The sequence below is a fragment of the Canis lupus genome, chromosome 27, assembly GCF_011100685.1.
Source record: "Canis lupus familiaris isolate Mischka breed German Shepherd chromosome 27, alternate assembly UU_Cfam_GSD_1.0, whole genome shotgun sequence".
Taxonomy (NCBI): Eukaryota; Metazoa; Chordata; class Mammalia; order Carnivora; family Canidae; genus Canis; species Canis lupus.
This window is the reverse complement of record NC_049248.1, coordinates 39,728,703-39,751,006: the sequence shown is the minus strand read 5'-3', so window position 1 is coordinate 39,751,006 and position 22,304 is coordinate 39,728,703. Positions and strand designations below refer to the sequence as shown.

At 50.3% G+C, this 22,304-nt stretch overlaps 1 protein-coding gene across 1 annotated transcript in view; it reads left to right on the top strand.

The window, feature by feature from the left end:
• Nucleotides 1–8,346: 8,346 nt before the first annotated feature.
• Nucleotides 8,347–22,304, top strand: part of VDR (vitamin D receptor) — a 56,643-nt gene continuing 42,685 nt past the window's right edge. Inside the window, 2 exon segments of the mRNA XM_038577464.1 lie at nt 8,347–8,402; nt 9,591–9,682. The gene's annotated coding sequence lies outside the window, so the exon portion shown is untranslated.

Genomic DNA, 22,304 nt, shown 5'->3' with positions numbered 1-22,304 from the left:
TCTATTTCTCATTCTCCTTACACAGAGTTTTGGGGTATACCCTTTGAGGGCCCAACTCTATGCAGGATAATACCTTGGCTGTATCTCTTGTCCACATACCCTGTGAAGCTACCAGTATAAAAGCTCAAGGTTCCCAGGATTCTAAAGATACTCTTGGAGTAAAGACTGTCTTTGGTCCTTGCTCACCAATCTCTGCTCCTGCTTTCATTTTATTTTGAGTTCTTCAGATTTCTTTTTCTTCTTTCTTTCTTTCTTTCTTTCTTTCTTTCTTTCTTTCTTTCTTTCTTTTGTGCCAGCTTGGTGATACATTTAAGGTTAAATGTTGTTTAATTAAAATTGTTTTTGTTAAAACTGTTATTTTAGCTGAGAGGGTCATTCAGGGTATCTAATCCATTGTACTGTTAGAAATGAAACATCTTTTTCAAGGCTGGGGTTGAGATGAAGGTAAGCAACCTTGACACATACAATTCTTTGTCAATTGTTCTGGTTCCAACACCACTTGTTCTCAAATGCCCTCTATTTGTAGGGTGTATGCTGTTTGGGAGAAAGAAACATGGCAATAAAACCTTAATTATTGCAGATCAAATGTCAACGGATAGTCTAATGCAGTAAGATAACAAGTGATTAGAGGGGAAACTATTATTAATCACAAAGCAAGGATTGTGTGTACTTGCATTCAGGGCTTTGACAAGGAAGTAAACCAGCTGCAGGCATCAAATCAGCCTATCTGGCAGATTGCAATGTCACAACTGACAAGGGTATACCGAATCAGTCCAAAGTTTAAGTCTCATGGAATGGGGGAGGAAATAGGGGAGGGGAAGGTGATGTAGAGACATTCTCTAGAGTTCCAGTTCCCAACATGGTCAAAGTGGTTGAATTACTTTAGTCATCTCTAGGAAGCAACAGTGGAGATTTTGACATTTGCTTTTGGGATTTGCTTCTGATTCCTGTCAAGATCAAGCATAAGGTTCCTGTGGGGAGGAAAAGAGGACAGGAAACTGGGATACTGAGATTACTTTGATGGTGTAGAACACAGACTCAGTTGCAGTTATTCATTGCTCTGGGTCCAGCATCCTGTTCAGAACCTCTATCCCAACCCAGTGAGGAGCCAATAGCGGGCACGTTCATGATGGGGCAACTGAACTACTTGTTTTAGTGTTTTCTGTCGACCTATCCTTACCCATGTTTTGGGTTTCACTAGAGGGAAAGGCACAGAGAATGCAGGGAAATGTCGGTAACCAGAATATTATTCTCCTATCTGGGCAGGTCCAAGTCATAGACTCACTAACCATCAGCTCTTAAACTCCTCACCACTTGACAGATGAGGAGATTGGTGATGAATAAAGTACAGAGATATATGAGGTAAGCTGGGAGCAGAGGGAGGTCAGGAAAGGAAATTCTTAGGAGTACTTGGCTTGTCTGGAGAGAGAAGGGTGGGGAGGATGGTTATGGGTAAGATGTGCCACTGAGGTGAGGCCTGTGAAGAGGAATTGAAACCCCTGGTGGTTCAGGCCTCTTCATCATGCTCTTTCTGGGCTTGGCCACTACCACTCAGAGGTCAAGCTGGACACCCTGGCTCTAGCAACCCTAACTGAGTGACAACTATCCTTGAGAATGTGGGTTGAAGGAAGGTGGTGGCCAAGTGAAGAATGTAAAGGCTACTCTTCTACTCCTAATTACCTACAAGTGGTCACCACAACCTTTCCTGCTAGTAGCCAGTGCCAAGAGAGCATGTCCTGTTTGCCTCTCTGTTTTAGTCTGTTGGGGGCCTGTGGCATCAGACTATGGGCAGCTCTGGTTCCAGACACAGTCCACAGTAGGTTCTACCTGGATCTTGCCTCAGGCTTTGCTTCAATATCCACGTGGATCAAAGAATGTAGCTTCTTAGCCTTCAAGGGAGTCTCACTCTCATATATAGTGTGCCTCCATTTCTTCACAAAGCAGAGGAGAGAGGAGGCACAGGGTGATGCAGAGTGAGACCTGGATTTCATGGCTGTCGATCTGGCCTCTGGTCCCTGCCTTGTAACTCAGCAATTGTACACTTGGATGGGTCACCCGAACTTGCTGAATCCTCGCAGTCTAAAACCTACTTCTCCATTCTCTAGTGCAGATGTCTACAAGGAAGGATGGACCACATGATCTACTGGGTACAGGAGGACAGTGTTAAAGCCTTTCTTTTTTTGTTTTTTTATCCTTTAAAAATGAAGCTTTAATACCTTTAATATACAGATTGACACCAGCACCCTCACTTGGTCCTTTTATAAGATTGCCACGTGTGAGGTATGTTGGATGAAGTATCCGAATGGAAAGATGGAGTGTCAGGGAAGTGAGTGAAGAGCTTCAAGAGTATCAAGAGCATCATTTGAAACATGAAAAATTATTGTTTGAAATACTTACATTTGCTAATGTTGATAAGGAATCCCACCATAACTGTATAGTGTGACTTGAGCTATGAGCTAATGATAGAACTTTAAGAATCATATTCATGTATAGGGATGGCAACTTTTTTGCCAATAGGTATTTATAATCAAAATATCTAGAGACCACTTTTTTGGCTATAAGACATGTGGATGATACAAAGCAACATGACACCACTATCGAAACTCTATTGGAAGTGGAGGTGGACACCAGAAACAACAGTTTCAACAATGGTGGCATTTTTAATGACAAAGGACAATGAGGCACATACAACAAAGGGGCATCCATGCTATGCAGTGTTTGTCCTAGGCCAGAGGCCAAAGGCAAAGGAGAAGAGCTGTCAACAGCCACATCTTTCTGGAGTTGGGGCCCCAGGGGAGAGTTGTTTAATGCATTCCTGGACTGCTTACGGAATGTCCTTCCTGTTCTTCTGGAGAAAGAAGCAGGCGTGCCCAGGATGAGGCTTGTGGGGCTTCTGCTCACTGGTATGAAGGAAAAGGAGCTCTTTGCTTAATTGCCTTAGGAGACTCCCCTCTGTGGAATCGGGGCTTCTTTTGAGAACAGTCAGCTTTCTCCTACTGACCTTTGTAGCAGTGATGTGACTGCCCGTGCTCTCACCTGCTCCCAAGACACCTACTCCTATATGCCATGGGGCCCTCCGTTCACCTCCCCTACTAGGCTCTCCCACAAGACACTCTTCATTAGAGGAGCAGAATAAGAGGAATAGGGGTTAGGGGCCTCTTTATTTCTTTCTAGAGTGATTGTAGTTGTTGCAAAACTTAGAGCCACAGGCAGTTGTAGATGGGAAAGGACCTTGAGCTTCTAGTTTATTCTGTTGGTCTCTATGGTTGGGGTTGGGGCTTGAAGAGTCATCATTGTCTGCTGGGGTTTGGATGGGAGCCCAGCAAATACCTGGGAGCCTGGGAGAGCTCGGAGCTGCCTCTGTTTGGAGGTGCAGGTGGGAGTCTATACCCTCCTTCATCCGGCCCCTAGGCTCTGCTTTACCCTGCCAGCAGACACTGTGTGTGGGCCAGTAGGCTGGCAGCCTAGGGCTCAAGGATGTTGGAGCAGGTGGGAAAGACAAGCGCCAAAAGCCCAGGGGATGGAGACATGAGCTGGGCTACTGGGAATGGAGCCCTGGAGCCAGATGAATTTGGATTGAATAACCATCTGTGCTCTACTCTTCCCGGGCAGGCCAATTCTGTGGACACTCACTATCGCATTGCACACAACTCCTCCAGAGCTGTCCTGTTCTGAAGTCAGGATTTCTGAGATGCCATAAAACCTCCTAAGGCAAAAAGAACCCTTTGACGCTGGAAAAGACAGGAGCATGGTAAGATAGCTGAGCTAAGGCCACAAAAATTGAGTGGATACATGTGTCTCAGTGACCTACCTTGACCATGTGGCCTTGGAGACAGAATCTTCCAAAGCGTTGGAGCCACCATGGAGTCACTACAGAGTTCTGAGGGTGCTCTGTGTAAGCCACGCTGGTCTCTCAAAGCCCTTTCCGGGAATCTCATGGTGAAGGTTCTAAAGGAGGGGATCCCATGGTGAGAGGGACTTTCCAAACTTTAGGTTAACAATTTGTTGTTGGTTGTGAAGTCAGTTTGATGGCTTCCCAAAAGAAAGACAGAAAGACAGAAGGCAGGCAGGCAGGCAGGCAGGCACGAAGGATGGAAGGAAGAAAAAGAGAAGGGAGTGAAGGAGGAAAGAATGGGGAAAATAATAGAAAATAATGCAGGGCATTTCTTGTTTCATAAAACATACATAGGCATGGGTATCCTAGGTCATGATAAATACTTATTTGTTACTATGGGTTGCAGTTAAAAATTTGAAAAACACTGTCCTGGGAAGACCCTTTTGTTTGGGTTGCTTTCACTGCTTACAGCTTCTTCCATTTATTCATTCCATTTTCACCATCTGGAACATAAACAGAGTGAACATTCCTAGCATGGGTTAGAAAAGACAAATGGGTTAACCTTTCTGGACTTGATGTTTTTTAATCTCTAAAACAATGGAACAGAAAGGATGCCTGGTGGCTTCTGTTTCTATGAATCCATGAATCTCTGTGTCTCTCAGAATGTTCTTTGGGGGCCCCAGGGTGGCTCGGTCGGTTAGGTGTCTGCCTTCCGCTCAGGTCATGATCCCGGGGTCCTGGGATGGAGCCCCACATTGGGCTCCCTGCTCAGCAGGAAGTCTGCTTCTTCCCCTCCCTCTGCCACTCCTCCTGCTCTCTCTCTCAAATAAATAAATAAAATCTTAAAAAAAACAATGTTCTTAGGGAGTTTACTGAGAGTCTTTCCTTCATTTCCATCATGCCCATAACTCTAAAATATTTAAGAAGGAAAAGAGCCCTAAAAAAATGGAAAGCAAATAGTTAGATGGGAGTGCTCCGGGGAGTTCAAAGGGCACATTTTTATCTGGAGTGTAGCCTCTGAACAGCTTATAAACCTCTGTCCGTGGGGACAGGGTCTCTGGGAACCTCACAGGGACAACATGGTCCACTCCAGCTCTGGAACCATGGCAAGAAGTTCAGAGAATACCAGTCAGCCTCAAAAGGGGAGTGCAAAAGTGCAAAAAAGGGGAGCTTCAGGGGATGCCTGGGTGGCTCAGTGGTTGAGCACCTGCCTTCAGCCTAGGGTGTAACCCTGGAGTCCCAGGATCGAGTCCCACTTCGGGCTCCCTGCATATAGCCTGCTTCTCCCTCTGCCTGTGTCTCTGCCTCTCTCTGTGTCTCTCATGAATAAATAAATAAATAAATAAATAAATAAATAAATAAATAAATAAATAGGAGCTCATCAGCTGAGGATTGGCTACAGGCCTGCCTAGGCCACCGTAGACACCAGAAGCCTGGTAGAGAGGTCGAGAGGCCAGGCTCTGCCTTTCCCCAGATTTTGTGAAATGAAGTGCACAGGGGTGACCTCAGCCTGGCACTTCTGGAATCCTTCCTCCCAGCCAGATCATACCTGGAAGGGCTCTTTTGTTTCTCTACAGACCTTTGGGTCTATAGCACTACAACATGGCAACTTGCACAGAGCAAGTGCCTATGAGATATTCTCTGATGTATTGACAAAAACACGATGTGAACATCCTGGAAGGACCACCACCCCTCCCGGGGACAAATGAGAGTATAAGAAATGTTAACTTCAGGGAAAAGGAAGAGAAAATTTGTGTTTTCTGTGGAGGTTCTAGAACATGTGTCAAGTCGCAGTCGAACTAGAGGAGTTCAAAGCTACTCTGTAGCACAGGAATGCTGACTGTCATCAAAGTCTTCAAGAGAACAGGGTCTGGAGAGAGCAACCACCCTTCCTATCCCTGGCTCAGGTGATGTAGGATCAGCAGCTGATTATTGATTACAACAAAACTGGGAGAAGTGAATCTCACGGATTCTTGCGTCTCTATTTTCACAAAATGACATTCCTAAGAATAAAGCTGAGGTGAAAGATCCATCTTTGTTCAATGTAAATACAAACAGGCTCATTTTCAGGTGGTCAACCTTGCCATAAAGACAACAAACACTTGGGACACCTGGTGGCTCAGTGGATTGGCGCCTGCCTTGGTCCAGGGTGTGATCCTGGAGTCCTGGGATCGAGTTCCACATCCAGCTCCCTGCAAGGAGCCTGCTTCTCTCTCTCTCTCTCTCTCTCTCTCTCTGTCTCTCATGAATAAATAAATAAAATCTTTAAAAAAAAAAAAAGACAAGACTTGCTACAAAGCCCAGAGAACTGACAGTTATTTTGGCCAAGAGATGTCACCAGAGGTTTGACAGGAGAGAAAAAAGCGGACAGAGGATTGGTCTGGAGATACAGATGAGAGAGAGCAGTTCAGGTGTTGGGGGAAGATAAAAAGAACTTGGTTAGGGACAAGTGATAGAGCTGATGGGAGCACAACATGTTGGGGACTCAGATGACTTCTATGATCTACAATTCTGGGTTATCTAGATTGTGGTCTAACAGGTGAAAAACCCATGGAAATAACTGGGGTTTTTTTTTTTTTTGAGAGACACCATGAAACAATGGAAAGTGTAGAGAGAAGACCTAGATTCAAGTTTTTGTCACTCCCAAACTGCAAGAACTTTAACAACTCTGTCCCTGATGGTGCAACAGGGAGAGTTATTTTCTACTCTCCCTGACTCAAAAGGTGGTGATGAATGGCAGATGAAGAGTTGTGAAAACGGACCAATAGTCAATGGTTATGGAATACTCACCAGTCATCTTCTACCACTTTTTGATGAGGTTTATTTTTTTTATTGATTGATTGATTGATTGATGAGGTTTATTTTTAAGATGCCAGGTTCACTCATCTGGCCAATAAAGCACCACAAAAGTGACTTCTTACAGAGGCTCATGAAACTTCCTGAGAAGGTCCCAGGGTCCCATGGTATTGGTTATTAGAGATCTCCTCTTGTATTTTTCCTCCCATGAGAATCACTGCTGGATTTCCCATGATGCTCTGGGCAAGGGGCTTCTTTCTTTTATTTTCATTACAAGCAGGGAATCCATTCATCCTTCTGGCAGGATCTTCAAAGGGGCACTTCCTTCCATCTGCTTCTCGGAATAGATGGTCCATCCCCAAATTCAACCATCCCCAAATTCTCTTCTATTTTTTTAAACCTTTCCAGGTTTAAAGTTTCCATGATCGTCTCTTCGTGAACTGTGTCAGTGCTTAACAAATTTTGCTGTTTGATGGTTCTTCGTTCTGTTCAGCCTCAGCACATTTCTCTTAATCCACTTACTGAGTTTGAGAGGAGCTGGTTGCCATACAGTCCAGCATGACTGTTCCATAAATGGTTCAGAGGCATTATTAGCAGACCGTCCTTCACTGAGTAGCTGTGTAATGTTGGGCAAATCACGAAATCTCTCCATGCCTCAATTTTCCACCTGTTCAGCGTCGCCCTGCGTGCCATGGTTCCCTCCCCTGCCTAGAAGAGCTCACCAACCGCTGGATGGCTTTGTGGGCATCTCCATTAGAGAATATCATGCTGTAACGACCATTTATTTGTACATTCTCCCCCTGGCCTGGGAGCTCTAAGGGGGGGACCACATTTTTTCATCTGTCCTCTAGCACCTACAGTGGTCCCTAGGGCATAGTCAAGGAAACAGAGTAATTTCTAGGCAAAATTTCCTATGGTTTATTTTCCCCGTCTACCTACAGTTCCAGGTCTCATGATAGACTCTTTAACTCCTCTCTTCACACCAGTGTCATATGGGGCGGGGGGCGGGGGGCCTGAGGACCAGGTCCCAGGGAAGCTGAGACTAACAATGCTCATTGGATGAGGTTTGCAACAGGGCCGAGAACTTGATCAGCAGCGCGGTCGCAGCGAGGGAACTTGGGGCGTGGGGGGGCAAGGGGACGACAAGGCTCCGGGCTCCACTGGGGCCGTTTTTCCGTTTGCTTTTTTTTTATTCTTTTTTTTTTTTTTTTTTTAATTCTATTAATTTAGCGTGTGGCTTCGGGCTGGGCTCCCCGGAGCTCCGCAGAGGCACCGCGACGGCTAGCGGCACCCGGGATTTCCCACGAGCGCAGAGGGAACGGGGGGTGCCCGCGGCAGCCCCGCGCGGGTCGGCCCAGGGAGCGGCTGACGCACCTGGAAGAGGCGTCCGCACCTGCGGGGCAGAACCCGGGCGGCGGGGGGCGGGCGGAGCGTGGATCCGCACACGCAGACCCACGGCCAACGCCCCCGCACCGAGGCCAGAAGCCCGCCGGGTCCCGGGCGCCGCAGGCGAGGAGGACGACCCCGGGCGCGGCCTCCCACCTGCGCATCCCGAGGCGGGGAGGCGGGTCCCTAAGCTGCCCGCGCGCTCGCCGGGCCAGCGGGCCCTCTGGGCGGGGCCACGGGGGGCGGGGCCACGAGGGGGCGGGGCCTAGGAGGGGCGGGGCCTAGGAGGGGCGGGGCCAGGTGCTGGGCTGTCTCTGCTTGTCAAAAGGCAGAGGCCGAGCGGGAGGCGCCCGGAGCGCGGAGCAGCGTGCCCACCGCGGACCAGGTGCGGACCCCGCGCGGCGGGGAAGGCGGGGATGGGCGGGGGTCCGAGGATCGGGCCTGGGCCCGGGGGCGGGGCGTCGGGGTCCCGGCCGGGAGGGTCCGGGTGCACGCACGCCAGAGTCTAAATCGCAGCAGCAAGCTCGGCTCCCGGGGATCTGGGCTGTCGTGCCATGCGGCAGAGGCGCGGACGGCGGGGACAGGGAGGTCGGAGAAGGGGCTCCAGCGCGTGCCTCCGCGCCCAGGCAGTCCACGCACACTTGCTCGGCTAGCACAGTGCTCAGCACTTGGGCAACAAGAAGCATTTGTTTCCTTCCTCTGTTGGGGAGCCTGCGCATGGAGTGGAGGAATGAGAAAGGGAGAGCGGCCGTCGGGGGTGCCGAGGTCTCAGGTCTCGGGGAGGCGTGTGCGTAGCCTTGTCACCTTCTGGGAGCTGTGTAGGGCCACCTGCGGTGGTGGAATTGGATCTTTCAAGTAGAGTTTTTCCTTTCCTTTCTTTTCTTCTCCAAACCACCAATGATTTTAGACCTGATTGGCCCTAATACCCTGGATTTAGTTTGTTTGTTTTTTTTTCAGGAGAGCCTAGCCATAGCTGTTGAGAGGAACTCAGGCGCAAGCACCTAATCGAGGAGGGGGCTCAGGGAGTAGTTTCTGTCTGGGGAGTGAGGGGTCCCACATCTGTGGGTGGTGGGGGGAGAATTCAGGAGAAGTAACTAGGAGGGAACAACGCGTGATCTGGAGGGAGCAGTGGACACTGCCCCCCCCCCCCCGCCATGGACCACTGAGGCTGAGACCCAGACTGCCTGGGCTGGGAGAGCACTGGGTCTCCCAGCAGAGGCCCTTCCCGCATCTCCTCCTCCTCCTCCTCCTCCTCCTCCTCTTCCTCCTCCTCCCTGCGGTGAGTGAGTCAGCCTCCTGTCTGGGCTCAGTTGCAGCCAGAGGGGCCAGAGCCCAGGCAAGCAACTGGGCAGGCATTTTCTGAGCATTGCAGAAGCTCTCCTGGGCAGAGTCAGCTCCAGTCCAGCTCCCTGCTGGAAGGCTGTCTTCCTCGTGGCCGGTGGTGGCCACTCCTGCGAAGGGGACACCCAACACAGCAATGATTATGGGATGGCTGTGGTAGGATTCCAGAAAGGGTTGACTGTGAAGAGATTGTGGATTTGCAGTAAATCCACCCCTCTTCTCCTTCTCCCAGGATCGGGAGGTGCACCCCAGCGCTGTAGACTTCCAGCCTTTCGTTCCATTTCTGCCTAGTGATCTTGTTAGCGGCTCATCTCTGTTAACAAGGTGGGTGTGCACAAGAAGTCAGGAAGATTCTGGGATTAGGGAAGGCATGGTGTTGTCAACGACAGTTTTGAGCCAAGCTAAGAAGTGGGGGTGGTTTGTTGAGGTGGAAATGAGTAGTCTGGGCACTGGCACATCCACCCTGTGAACTGCGAGTGTTGTGTATTGGGGGACCTTCCTTGTCCCTTCCCTGTCCAAGTGCTGGAGGAAATTGAGAATCCTTCTGGAATGGTATGCAGCCAGACCAGGAGGTAACGAGCCTGTAAATTTCTCTCTGGCTTTTGTTTTGGGTGATTCAGATCCTTGAGGAGAAATAGGAGCCCCAGAGTCCATTACCTGCCACTCAGCAGCCTCTCTGGATCCCTATGAGTTGAGCCCACAACCAGGCTGTGGTGTGGGGCTGACTCAAACTGAAAACGGCTGGAGATTCATAGTCTGTACTCTAACTGGGACCCAGGGCTTCAGTTTGGCTGGTCCCTCATTAGCCACGACTTGGACCCTTTCCGGGGTAAAAAGAAAGAAAAGAGAGAAGAGGAAAAAGGTAAGAAAAGAAGGAGAGTGAGATAAGGAAGGAGGAAAAGAGAGTTAGGAAGCTCTCCTGACCTTTCAAAGCTCCTCAGTCAAGGCCATCACACTTTATTTGTAGAAACACTGTGGAAGGTCTGGTACAGTTTGGGGTGCCCTGGTTATTTGTATTTATGGGTTTTCAGTCTTCTCCCTTATCCCACATCAGAACTCATTTAGCCCCTTTTGGGGGCTAAGTCCCAGAGGAAGCACGAGGAGGACCTCCTGGACCCCACCCTCCACTCTCACAGCAAGGAGCCAGTGTCCAAAGCCAGTGTCTCCCACATTTGGCCTGGGGCTTGGGGGCCAGACCAAGCAGTTATCCAAGCAGGAGAGGGAGCTCCAGCTGTTCAGTTGTGCACCCCACATGCTCAGGAAGCAGCAGCCATCCCAGCCGAAATCTGCTTCTGGAACCTCTGCTAGAAACCTGCTACTGTCTTTGTCCAGCAGTTGGGTTCTGGTGGCCAGAGGGCCAGAGTCAGGAGCATCTGGAAGTCTGAGCTTGGATGACATTCCAGTTCGTTTCTGGGCAGGAGGCACTCTGGCACTCCAGTTTTCCGTTCGTCACTGCCTCGAGTCTGTTCTGGATGCAGGTAGAAGGAAGTAAGGAAATGACAAGGTTTGATGAAGAGTCTCTTGTGCACCCAGCTTGGTGCTAGGCCCTCTGTGGGATGACAGGAAGCAGAACCCACCAAATTGGGCCTCTTCCCTGAGACAGTGTGAGCCCCAGGAGGGGCAGCTTCCCTCATCTGTCTCTCTACTACCATCTGGTTCTGAGAGGATCCAGGACAGGAGCTAGCCTGCCTGTCGCTCTGGACCGCAGGGCCTTGCTTCCAGTCATGCTTTTCTCTAATTCCCTCTCCGCCCTGTCCTGTGTCACTGCCCTCTCAGATGGGCTCGAGACAGTGACCATATAATCTACTAACCAAACTGGGGACTTCATGTGTGACGGGGTGCTGTCAATCGCTGATGTCAGGACAGTGGACATATGCTGCAGCTGTCCAGGCCTCACTGGGACATTTCCAAACCTAGCGAGGTCATGCTGGTGAGGGGAAGATGGCAGGGAGTGGGTTTAATGAGAAAGAGAAGGTGGGAGAGGTCCTTCATGATGAGGGGATGCTGGCTGTAGCTTAATTCTGAGGGCAGCCCCAACACCCCACCTTGCTCCCTGGATTCCAGGCTTTTCCCTGAGGGCAGCACTGCTCCCAGCCATCCTCTCCCGCAACCCAACCTAGCACTCACTTGTGTGACTTCCCTTCACCCTTGACTTATGACTGGCTCCACCTTTGGTTTTCCTGCCCCACCCCTACCTCAGACAGGGACAGGCAGGCCTGCCAACTCCCCTTCAGCTGCCCCCAAGGGAATTGGGATTTATAATGGAGCCAAGACTTTGCCTCACGCTTCCTCTTCCCTCTTCCCCCATATCCGCAGCCTCTTCATTTTGTCTGTCCAGTTTCCCAGGTCTCTGGGGGCCACACCGTGCCACAGGGAAGTCCAGCTCTCAAGCGTGTAAACAACAAAAAGGAGAGGCAGTCAAACCTTGCTCGTGTGGGTAAAGGGCACAGGTCACCTGTAGTCAGGTTCTGGGGAACTGGTGAGCAGAGTGGAGGTCAGAGCCAGAGGAAAACTGCTTAGCAGGAGATGGAGTCAGTTCCCCATGGACACTGGAGTTTGACTGTCTCTTCTGGTCTGACCATTGGGGAAATGGTCCAGGGTGGGGACAAACTATTCTTGCTCAACTCAAGCTCTAGGCGTTGGTGGCAGCGACTAGCAGGCATCCTGCTGCAGTAACATGTAAAGAAATTGCTCTCCCTTCAGTGTCCTTGGTCCTCGTGGTGTAGATACTAAGGGTGGGCTCTCTGGAGACCCCCAGAGGTCCAACATGAGAGTGATTGGGGAGCTGGTATGGGGGCAGAGCACCACTGATATGGAGTAGGCACCGTCTACCCTTGGCAGGAAGGAAGTTGTTCTCAGCATCAACCAACGAAGAAGACAAATGAAGACTTCTTGGGAAGTCCCACTCTTTGAGGTCACTTGTAGGGAGAGGGAAGGGAAGAGATCTCCTGGGCTGGAGGGGTGAGGGGTGGCTGGTTCGTAAAGGCAAAATCGAGAAGCTGAAGCAGCAGACGCTAGGGGAATCTCAGTGTGTGTCATGCTTTTGCGAACCTGCCCTGCAGGTCCCGTGCCAGGGAATAGGCCAAGCAGTGTTTCCAGAACCAGATGCCGCACAAAGTCCCCATTCTGCACAGGGGAGAGTCCTGGTCCTGAGCAGGGTGTGGGCAGCAGTACCAGCGGGCAAGTGGAGTTTGGGCAGGACCCAGAAGCTGGTTCCTGGGAAGCTGCTGCCTCTCACTGGCCTACTGACCACAGGTTGGAGCTTTGAGGCATTGTGCAAGGTGTGACATTCCAGGCACTGTGGGGCACCTATGAGGCCCAAGGCTTTGCTGGTGACATGTCCAGTGTGTGCCATCTGCTGGCATTGGACTTGTAGCTCTAGGAATAGCTACTCACTGACGGCTCAGCTCTGTTGTACCAGGTGCTGTGCTAGGCCTTCCAGACCTGCCACAGCCTTGTGAGGTAGGAATCTCTGCTACGCTCCTTTTACAATGGGAAACTGAGGCTCCGTGAAGTTGAGCAATGTGCCATAGCTGATGAGCGGGACAGTCAGGACTCACATCTGGGTCCCTCTTAACCTCTTCTACATTCATGGGAAGCCACAGGGCATTTAGTGCCATGCCTTGTACATAATAGGCCTGCAATAAATGTCTGTGAGTGGCAGGGTTAGATTCACTAACTGGTTTGAACAGGTTGACCTGGGAGCAAGCTCGCTTTGCCCAAAGGTTACTCTGGGGACAGTGACCTCTCAGAAGGAGGCTCCCTCTGCCAGCACCCTCAGGCCTCGGGGCCTCTCCAGCAGTCTTGGGTACCTAACTCGGGTAAAAATTGCAGACAAGAACTCAGAGAGAGAGCTCTGTGCGGAGAGATTGCATGGGATCGAAAAAGACTCGAATGGTCTGGAAGGCAAATAACAAGCACTCTCTTAATTTCCAACAAACTGCTTGTTGACAACCTACTATGTGCTAAGGGCACCAAGGGAAAGTCATTGTCCCATTGGCCAACCGGGAGCTAATCTCATCCTATTTACCCTTCCCCCTCCTAGCTCCCCCTCAAGAAACCCTCCTGAACCCAGTCCACCTGGAAGGAGAAACAGACTCTAGCCACATCTGACGACCTCCGCCAGGCATTTGCAATTTCTTATTTCCTTTAACCTTGATAGCTTCTGCTTGGAAGAAGCTGCTGTTCCTCTCTCCAGCATGTATATGGAAATCTGAGGTTGAAGGAGATGCAGCAGCCTGCCATGCTGCAAAGTTAACCCATGACCACTGCTCTACACTGCTTGCTGGTGCCGGGCCTGGCCCTGCCAAACCACTCGCAGAGCCAGAGCCTGGAGACAGAGGAAAAAGGAAGAGAAAGTGCTCAGGCCGCCCTTCAGCGGGGGCCTCAGGGTTCCTTGGTGTACGATCGAAATGCTCAGCTGTGCTGGTAGAAGCTGTGCTCTCAGAAGAGGAGGAATACAGGGTTTGAGTTAGACATACTTGGGTTCAGATCCTGGCTTTGTGACTTTCTGGTTTGTGACCTTGGGCAGGTTTCTTAATCTCTCTGAATCTCAGTTTCCTTATCTATAAACTGGGGTAAGAATAACTCCCTTATGGAGCTGTATGAGGATTAGAGATGACATAAGCCTCTGGTACAAAGTGAGTCCTCGAAAAGCATGGGCAGACAGTCCTTTAGCAGATATGCATTGAGGGCCTACTGTGTGACAGGCACTATTCAAGATGCTGGGAATTTAACAGTGAAAAGTAAAGATTCAAACAAACAAGGGGTAGTGGAAAGGGAGGTGGAGGTGGTTGGGGTGAGTGGGTGACGGGCACTTGATGGGATGAGCACTGGGTGATATGCTCTATGTTGGCAAATTGAACTCCAATTTTAAAAAAAGAATTTGAAAAGAAAAGAAAAGAAAAGAAAAGAAAAGAAAAGAAAGAAAAGAAAAGAAAAGAAAAGACTCTTGCAACTGTTCGCAAATTTACAAGACCAGAAACTCATCGTTGAGAGAGGTCCCTTTAGAATCCAAGAGTGACTGCCTTGGCACCTGGCTGAACTCAGATTTGGTACATTTCTCTTGCGGCCATTTGTTAGCTAATGAGCTTGGGAAAGTTATTTAGCTTCTCTGGGACTCGGAGTCTTCAATTCCTTTTTTTTTTTTTTTTAAACTGTGAACTATACCCACAATATGTTTATGTATAGATTAAAAAATAATATAATATCTATGTCTTATATGTATCTTGTACACATCACCCAAATTCGGAATGGAACATCTGTAGTGCCTTAACAGCTCTTGTTCTTCCCCCCCATTTGCATCCCCTTTGTCCCTCTCCACCCCTTTAATATTTTGAATCTTAATGAGTTATTTTCTTCCTTTTCTTTTTCTTTTTTTTTTCTTCTTCCTTTTCTTTTAAAGTTGTCATCTATGTCAGCTTTACAAAGCAGTGTATTGTTTATCTTCACATGTCTTGGGGCTCACCCACATGCATGTTCTCTGTGATGTATGGCTTTCACTCCGGGTCACGTTTCTGAGATGCTTCTGTGTTGACACACCCAGAGGCAGTTCACTAGCTTTCACTCAGTGTGGTGTCCATTGCAAGGATGTGCCACAATTTGTACATCCTCCGTCTCGGTGATAGACGTTTGGGTTGTTTCCAGTTTGGAGTTATTATGGCACCACTGCCTGGACTACGCTGTGCTTGTGTCCTGGTGCACGCGTAGGTGTTTCTCCGGGGCACACACCTGTGGGTAGAGCTGCTGGGGCACATGGAATTCTGTTTGGCATTGCTCTGCAGTGCCAAACCCTTCTCCACAGTTGTACCGAAAAGCACTCCCTTCAGCAGTGGATAAATTTCCCCTTCTTCCCCCATCCTCTTCAACACCTGATATAGACTTCATTTCTAAAATGAAAAAGTTGCATAATTGAATCTTCCTTGACCAGCTTCTGTGTCCACCTATCTGGTGTGTTGTACACAGGTGGCCCTGTATTGGCCACGGCCTGACTCTGCGAGCTCTGTGCAAGCGTCCCTGGGTGCGGTTGAAGTCTTCCTTGTTGGGCTTCCAACAACAGTGAGGGAGGGATCCCATGTCTCCAGGCCCATCCAAACACTTGGCATTCTGTTCAGTTCGACCCAGAGCCTGGTGGCAGTGCTGAGCGCATACTAGGTGACTGATTAATAACCACTGAATTGCATTTTGTCAGGGGTGTTGGGATGGTTTATCTTCTCTGGGCATTGATTTTGAGAAAAGGACATGGAAATATCAGAACTTTGTGCTTATTAGCTAATCAGAGCTCAGGGTGCTGGGGACAGTGAGGGATTTACATCTGTCCAGGGCTTTTTGAACATCTGAAAGCTTCAGGTGAGGTTCAGAGTCTGGCCTCAATCTTTGACCCTCTGACTTGTCCAATCTGAGGAGCAGGGGATGCAGAGAACAGAGGAGGTGCCCTGGGGAAAGGAGCAGAATGTCCACGGAGAATCCTTTCCCCTTCCAAGGTTGAACACTCTGCCTGGAGGTACTGGGGTGAATAGACGTTCGATAGAGCCAGTGTCCTGGCAGCCACATAAACAGCCAGCTGCCCACTCACCCAGCCACCCACAAAAGAATGTGGCTGGCTGGGCAGTTGCATGGGCCACCCCAGGCCGCAATCCTGTAATTACCCATCTAGTCTGTGCCTGTCAGCTCCAGGGCAGGCGAGTGCCTCTGCCCTGGGCCTCATCTTGGTCACTAGGCCCGCGCCAGGTTTGGTGGTAGGGCCCCACCTCGTCTCCAATCACTTCCCACCCCAACTCTGCCCCCATTGTCTCTCTCTGCACCAACCTTTGACCTTTGTGAGGCTAACATATCATATAAAAAGCTGACAATCATAATAACCCAAGGGTTATTATAACTCACACATTCCAGGCACTGTGTTAAATTTTTTCATGCATTTTCTCACATGTGCTCCTTAATAGTCCTATGGGGTAGGAAATACTGTTATCTCCATTTTATAGAAGAGGAAACTGACATTCAAAGAAGTGAAGAGGGGGGCGCCTGGGTGGTGCAGTCAGTTAAGTGTCCAACCCTTGGTTTTGGCTCAGGTCGTGATCTCAGGGTCATGAGATGGAGCCCCACGCTCAACGTAGAGTCTGCTTAAGTTTCTCTTTCCCTCTCCCTCTACCCTTTCCCCTGCTCTCTCTTTCTCTCTCAAATAAATAAGTCTTTTTAAAAAAGAAGAAGAAACAGGTATGAGGCAGGACCTTGACAAGGAGGAGGAGGAGGAGGAGGAGGAGGAGGAGGAGGAGGAGGAGGAGGAGGAGAAGTAGTTAAATTTCTTGCCCAAAGTCATCGAGCTTCTCAGAACCAGAACTTAAATTCAGATCTTCTGAAGTCTAGAACAGCTGCCCCCGCTTCACCTGCCCACCACCTGTCCTGCACAGTCACCTGGTTGTTAGGCTCCATCTTTTCTCTTCCCTTTCTGTCTGAGGAGGGCCGGAAGAGAGGCAGTAGATGGTGCCAGTAGAAGGTGAATGGGACAGTTCCAGGCTGGCCAGGATGATGCTGGAAAACACCTTCGGGGCAGAGTTCTTTGTTCCAAACAACTCTGAATTTCCGGACTTCTGCCAGGGGTGGGAAGGTACCTCTGCCCAGCCTATTTGGCAAGCACCCCGACATCTTGGGTGCCATGATGTTAAGAAGTGGGGGATGACAGCCTCAGGTAAAATTCCATTATAATGAACTCCATCTGAGATCTGAATGGCTTTGTTGAGATGAAATTATGTTAACCAGTGTGCAGTAGAAGAATTCAAGTGTGGAGCCTGAGAAACTGGAGGGGAAGTGGGGCTGATTTGCCATTAAGTGTTTCTTAGTAAAGCTCTGGAAAGTTTTGGAACTTAGAAGGAGAAAGAAGAGTCAGAGGCACCCCTGGTGCCATCTTGAATGCCAAGCTCCTGGATAGCTGGGGCAGGGCCGGGAGGGGAGAGCTTTATGCTCAGCTGTACCTGACAGGGCTGTGGCCTTCTGTTCAGCTGTCCATGCCTCCTCTGTGTTGTCTGGGAACAGGGCTGGGTTCCATCTCTGAAGTGTCCCTACTCCACACAATACTTAACTCAGATATGCTCAAGAGTTGTTTGCTAGATGGAACTATGTCTGTGGGTAGCCTGGGAGCCCTGAGCTATATAAAAGAGACTTTAAAGGCAAATGCTTTGCATGACTAAAACACTCTAAAAAGCTGGGCTGCAGCTCAGAGGACTTGGCCCCGGCTATTGAAGCAATCCTGCAGAACAGCTAAGGTGTTTTTCGAGCAGGTGCCACTGCCAGGCACCATGCTGAGCACTTGATGGGCATTATCTCATTTGAGCCTCACAGACAAGGAGGTAGGTATTGTTCTTTTTCTCATTTTGCAGGCTTAGAGGGCTCTGATGGCTGGTTCTGAGATGCAGCTGGTGGGAAGTGGCCAGGAGGCAGGGTTTGTGCTCATGTAGGCTGCCTTCATGGCCTCTTCTCTTACCCCTATCTCCCTGAGCACAGAGCTCTGCTGAGAGTGGTGGGCAGATGATGAGTGAGGCTGGAGGCCTACAGGCCCTGGTGGGGTGGGGCAGAGGGCACAGCCCGGTCTGGAAGAGTTGCTCCATCTCAGGGCAGTAGGGTTGCCAGTGGAACTACAGCCCAGTGTGGCCAGATTATTCCCATTTTTTTTTTTAACAGGCAGCTGGACATCCAGAGTTTTTCCCAAAGTGAAATCTATCTATTTTTCAAAAAAATTGGCAACTATTTTAAAAATTCATGATGGCCTGTGGTGATGGTGGGGAGTGGCACACAGAACACATTCATGGCCAGGTTTAGCCTGTGGGCCTCCAGTGCGTCCTCTGAACATGCATGTGACTGTTAGACAGCATGGAACCAGGACAGCCCTTGTTGATATAGAGCTCCTTAGTCGGGGCATGCTCGCTCTCCAGGGGCCCCCTTCCCAGCACATGATAAAACTTCATAGGGTCGAGTGTCTCTTTCTGGAGAGTTAGAATGAAATCTGTCCAGTGATATTCCATGAACAAATCCCCACCACCACTCCCTGACTCTGTATTCCCCGTCAGATATTTTCCCATAGGTATTAGAAGGAAGGTTCTGCATAGAGAAATCAAAAAGAAACAAATAGTCAAGCAAAGGTCTCTAGGAAAAAAGGAAGAAAGGAAGGAAAGAAGGAAGGGAGGAAAGAAGGAAGAAAAAAAAGAAAGAAGAAAGAAAGAAAGAAAGAAAGAAAGAAAGAAAGAAAGAAAGAAAGAGAAAGAGAAAAAGAAAGAGGAATTTGGGGATTGGGCTCAGCAGGCACTGAATGATGCAGAAGTTGCACTTCGGGCTCTCCCAGGCTGTGAGGACCTCCTCACAGAGAGAGTCATACCCCCAGTGTTCGAGCTCACAGCCTTCTACTTTCATACCTGAATTTCAAGCTCCTTTTTAAATTATTATTTTTTTATTTTTTTAATTATTTTTAATTTTTAAAAGACTTTATTTATTCATGAGACACAGAGAGAGAGAGGCAGAGACACAGGCAGAGGGAGAAGCAGGCTCCATGCAGGGAGCCCGATGTGGGACTCGATCCCCGGACCCGGGATCATGCCCTGGGCCCAAGGCAGGCGCTAAACCGCTGAGCCACCCAGGGATCCCCTCATCCTCCTCTAAAAACCTGGGGGGAATAATTGTAAATTAGTAACTGACGTTCTTATGGAGTCTCACATTATAAAACACTTTAAATCATTGATCTCCGCCGATACAGCAGTGCTGTATAGTGAGATAGGCAGATGGATAGCAGCGTTTTCTCTTTCTTCTTCCTTCCATTCCATGAGAGGAGAAACCATGGGGGATTGAAACCCAGGGTGCGGGCCGTACCAGGTTCCCACAGGCCTGCCCTTCCCTGCCGCCCCCACTCCTCACCTGGGGTTAACCCAACTAAGGTCTCCCCCCCCCAAAAAAAAAAATCCCCCTCCAGGGTGGGAGTGTGGAGTGAGTGCGGAGAAGGCCCTAAACCAGTGGGTGGCCCGTGGCCAGCTTCCTCCCCAGGCCCCCACTGCCTGCCACCTTGAGCTATTGTTCCCAAAGCTGGGCAGAAAATAGCTCACTCCAGGGAATTATTTTTGTCTCTGTTAAACTTCAATCCTGAGCTACTGAAGAGCCTGGCTGCAGAGTTGTTTTTCAGGTCAGGGGGAGCTGAAGTGAGGTATCCGGGAGTGTGGGGGAAGCAGTAGGAGGAGCTCCCCCGACCCCCTGGGCCACCCAAGCCAGGGGCAGAGATGGGCCACAGGCCCCTGGCCTCCTCCCCTAGAAGGCTGCCAGCAGCTGCCTAACCAGCAGCAGCTCCAGCTGATGGAGGGGAGCCTGCCCCGCCAGCTGGAGGGGGGTCCTTCACAGCCCCTTACCTGAGTACAGGCTCTGAGCTGCTCCCTCACTAGCCTTTTCCAGGGATGTTTGCTGCTGCAGGGAAAAAGCAAAGAAGGTTGAGTGAAAGGAGGGGCAATTCTGTTACCTGGTGCGGAGGCGCAGGTGGGCAGCAGGCTCTGGCCTCTGGGCAGCTGGGGCCTGCAGACAGGTGACTGCTGAGGAGGGAAGGGGGTGCTTCCTCTGGAGACCCCGGTGTAGCTCCTCCCTTGCCCTGCAGCACCCCTGAAAGGTGCTCTGTGTAGCCAATCTGTTCCATCTTTGCCCCTGGGTGTCAAAGAAAAACAAGGAAAAGGCAGATGGCTAGTGGATAGGGCCGGGAGGGGATTACAGTTTGGAGAGAGTTCATGGGTTAGGACAAAGGCAGTTATTTCCTACCACTCTGTGGCTCTGGGGAAGAATCTTCCAGAGAGATTTAGACGTTTTGGCCTGAAACCCTGAAACAAGGTCATCTTCAGTGACAGCTCTGAGGGGAAGGCCAGGCTTGTGTTGTTGCCAGCAGCGAGTGTGGACATTTCGAGGCAGGGTATGGGCTGGCGTGTGCCCACACATGTCGGGGACTTTCCACAGGTGTCCATGGACAAGTTGTTTGTGAGCATTGTGTGTTTGTGGCTGATGCCCTTTCCTTACAGCGATTCCTGGCAACAAGGAAGTGACCTTGTTGACCGGGAGAGAGCAATGAGCCAAGCGGATCAGTGGAGGCAGGTTTGGGGATCGGGTGGCTGTGTAGAGCTCAGCTCTCCCCATGCCCAGCAACCATATCTGGCCACTCTGGACAGATCGGTGCACTCAGTATGGATTGAACTGGTGACATGCAGCTGGGCGCTTCACCTACTTCCGTCTCCCCTTGCCGAACCTTCTGTTCTTTCTTTGGTTTTCTCTCAGAGAACATATATTTTCCTATTGAGCGGGGCTGAGTGTTCCAGAGCGCTCTCCTTTATCTCTGCCTTTCAGCTCAGTTTTGATGGTCCTATTCCTGGGCTAGCGCATTTGCCCCAAAGGAGGATGGGGGGTGGGTGGCTCTGCGTGTGCACCAGCTGGGACTCAAGTGTCTAAAGAAGAGGCCCACTGTTTGCTGACCGTGGGGCCTTTTCCCAATAAACTCGTGGGAGTGGGAGAGAGCCCTATTTTAATTTTCTGCACAGCACTCGAGCTCGATTCAGGGTGGAGTAGGACTCTGTTTGGAGTCTGAAAGTCTTCAGCTTAAATATCATTACAATAATTTACAATTCCTGGTATTCAGGACTCTGGGTTTACCAGAAGAAGTATTCCGTAGAAGGAAGAATGGAATACACTTCCTATGACAATGAGCGTGGCCAGTTGGTTCATCTCTTCCTGGAGGCCTCTCTGGCTCTCCGGCCGTGCAGAACTCCTGCCTCCAGTACGCTCTTTCCCTTTTGCCTCTCGGCTTCTGCATGAGTACTGCCTGCCTGGGACCCTCGCTACCCTTCACACCACTGCCATGTTGAACTATGATCCTTCTCGTCTCCGCTCGCAGGCCTCCCCCTGAAGAGCCTTTTCTGCCTCTCCAGCACAAGGCCCGGGGCTCTCCTGCACGCTCTCGGCATGTGCGCTTGCCTGTGTCACAGCATGGACTTGTCCTTCCTGTTTGTCCTCCTTGGTGGACTATAAGCTCCAAGAGCACAGGGTCTCTCCGTTGTGTCTCTGACGTCCAGGACAGGGCTTGCCATGGTGTCGGTACTCAAAGCCAGCCAGGGGTCATCATCAAAAAAGATAAGGCATCCGAAGCCAGAACCAATGCCCAGCATAGTGTGAGGCCAAGAGGAAATGTTAGAGTTCCTTGGCCATCCAGGGGGGGTCCCCCAAGAAGACATCTACACAGAAGGATGCCTGGAATCCCAACAAAGCTGAAGCTCTGGAAAAGATCTTTAGGGGCAAATCATTCTAATGGGAAACTGAGGAGCCCCTGGTGTCACCTTGGGGTGCTCCCAAGGCGCTCTGTGCTCTAGAGGGAATGGGAACCTTTCTATTTGGCCCAGGCCCTGAGAAGCTTCCTGAATATATGGGGAATGTCCACCCTCTCACTAATAAGACAGAGGGGCTCCTCTGGGTAGATCAGCACCTTTGGGACTGGAGCCACCCTACCTGTCTCGGAGGACCCGGGATCCTTCACTGTTTCTGGCCCAGGCCTAACAGTCTATCCCAGCATAAGGGAAAGGCTTTGCAAGGCCCCTGAGAGCTGGGAGCAAACAGGAGTCCGGGCCCAGTGAGCCAGAGCTAGCCCAGTGTCTGGGTTAGGGGCCGCTTTGGTCAGGGCAGCTGCAGCCCTCACTGCCACCTCTGGGCCCCAGCCCCTGGCTTGCCACTTTAGTCTTTCCCTGCACACTGTGCATTCACATGGCAAAGCAGGTGAGGAAGTGCCAACTGCCCTGATGACACACAGGTGGCATCACAGGGCCACTGAGCTTCAGGACCCACTAGGAGAGAACAACCAGGTGACAGATGCTTGACCAGCCCTAAGGGACAGAAGAGGTAGGAGAAGGATAGCACTGTGGGACAGAGAGAGAGGAAGGGAAGGGTGATGGGC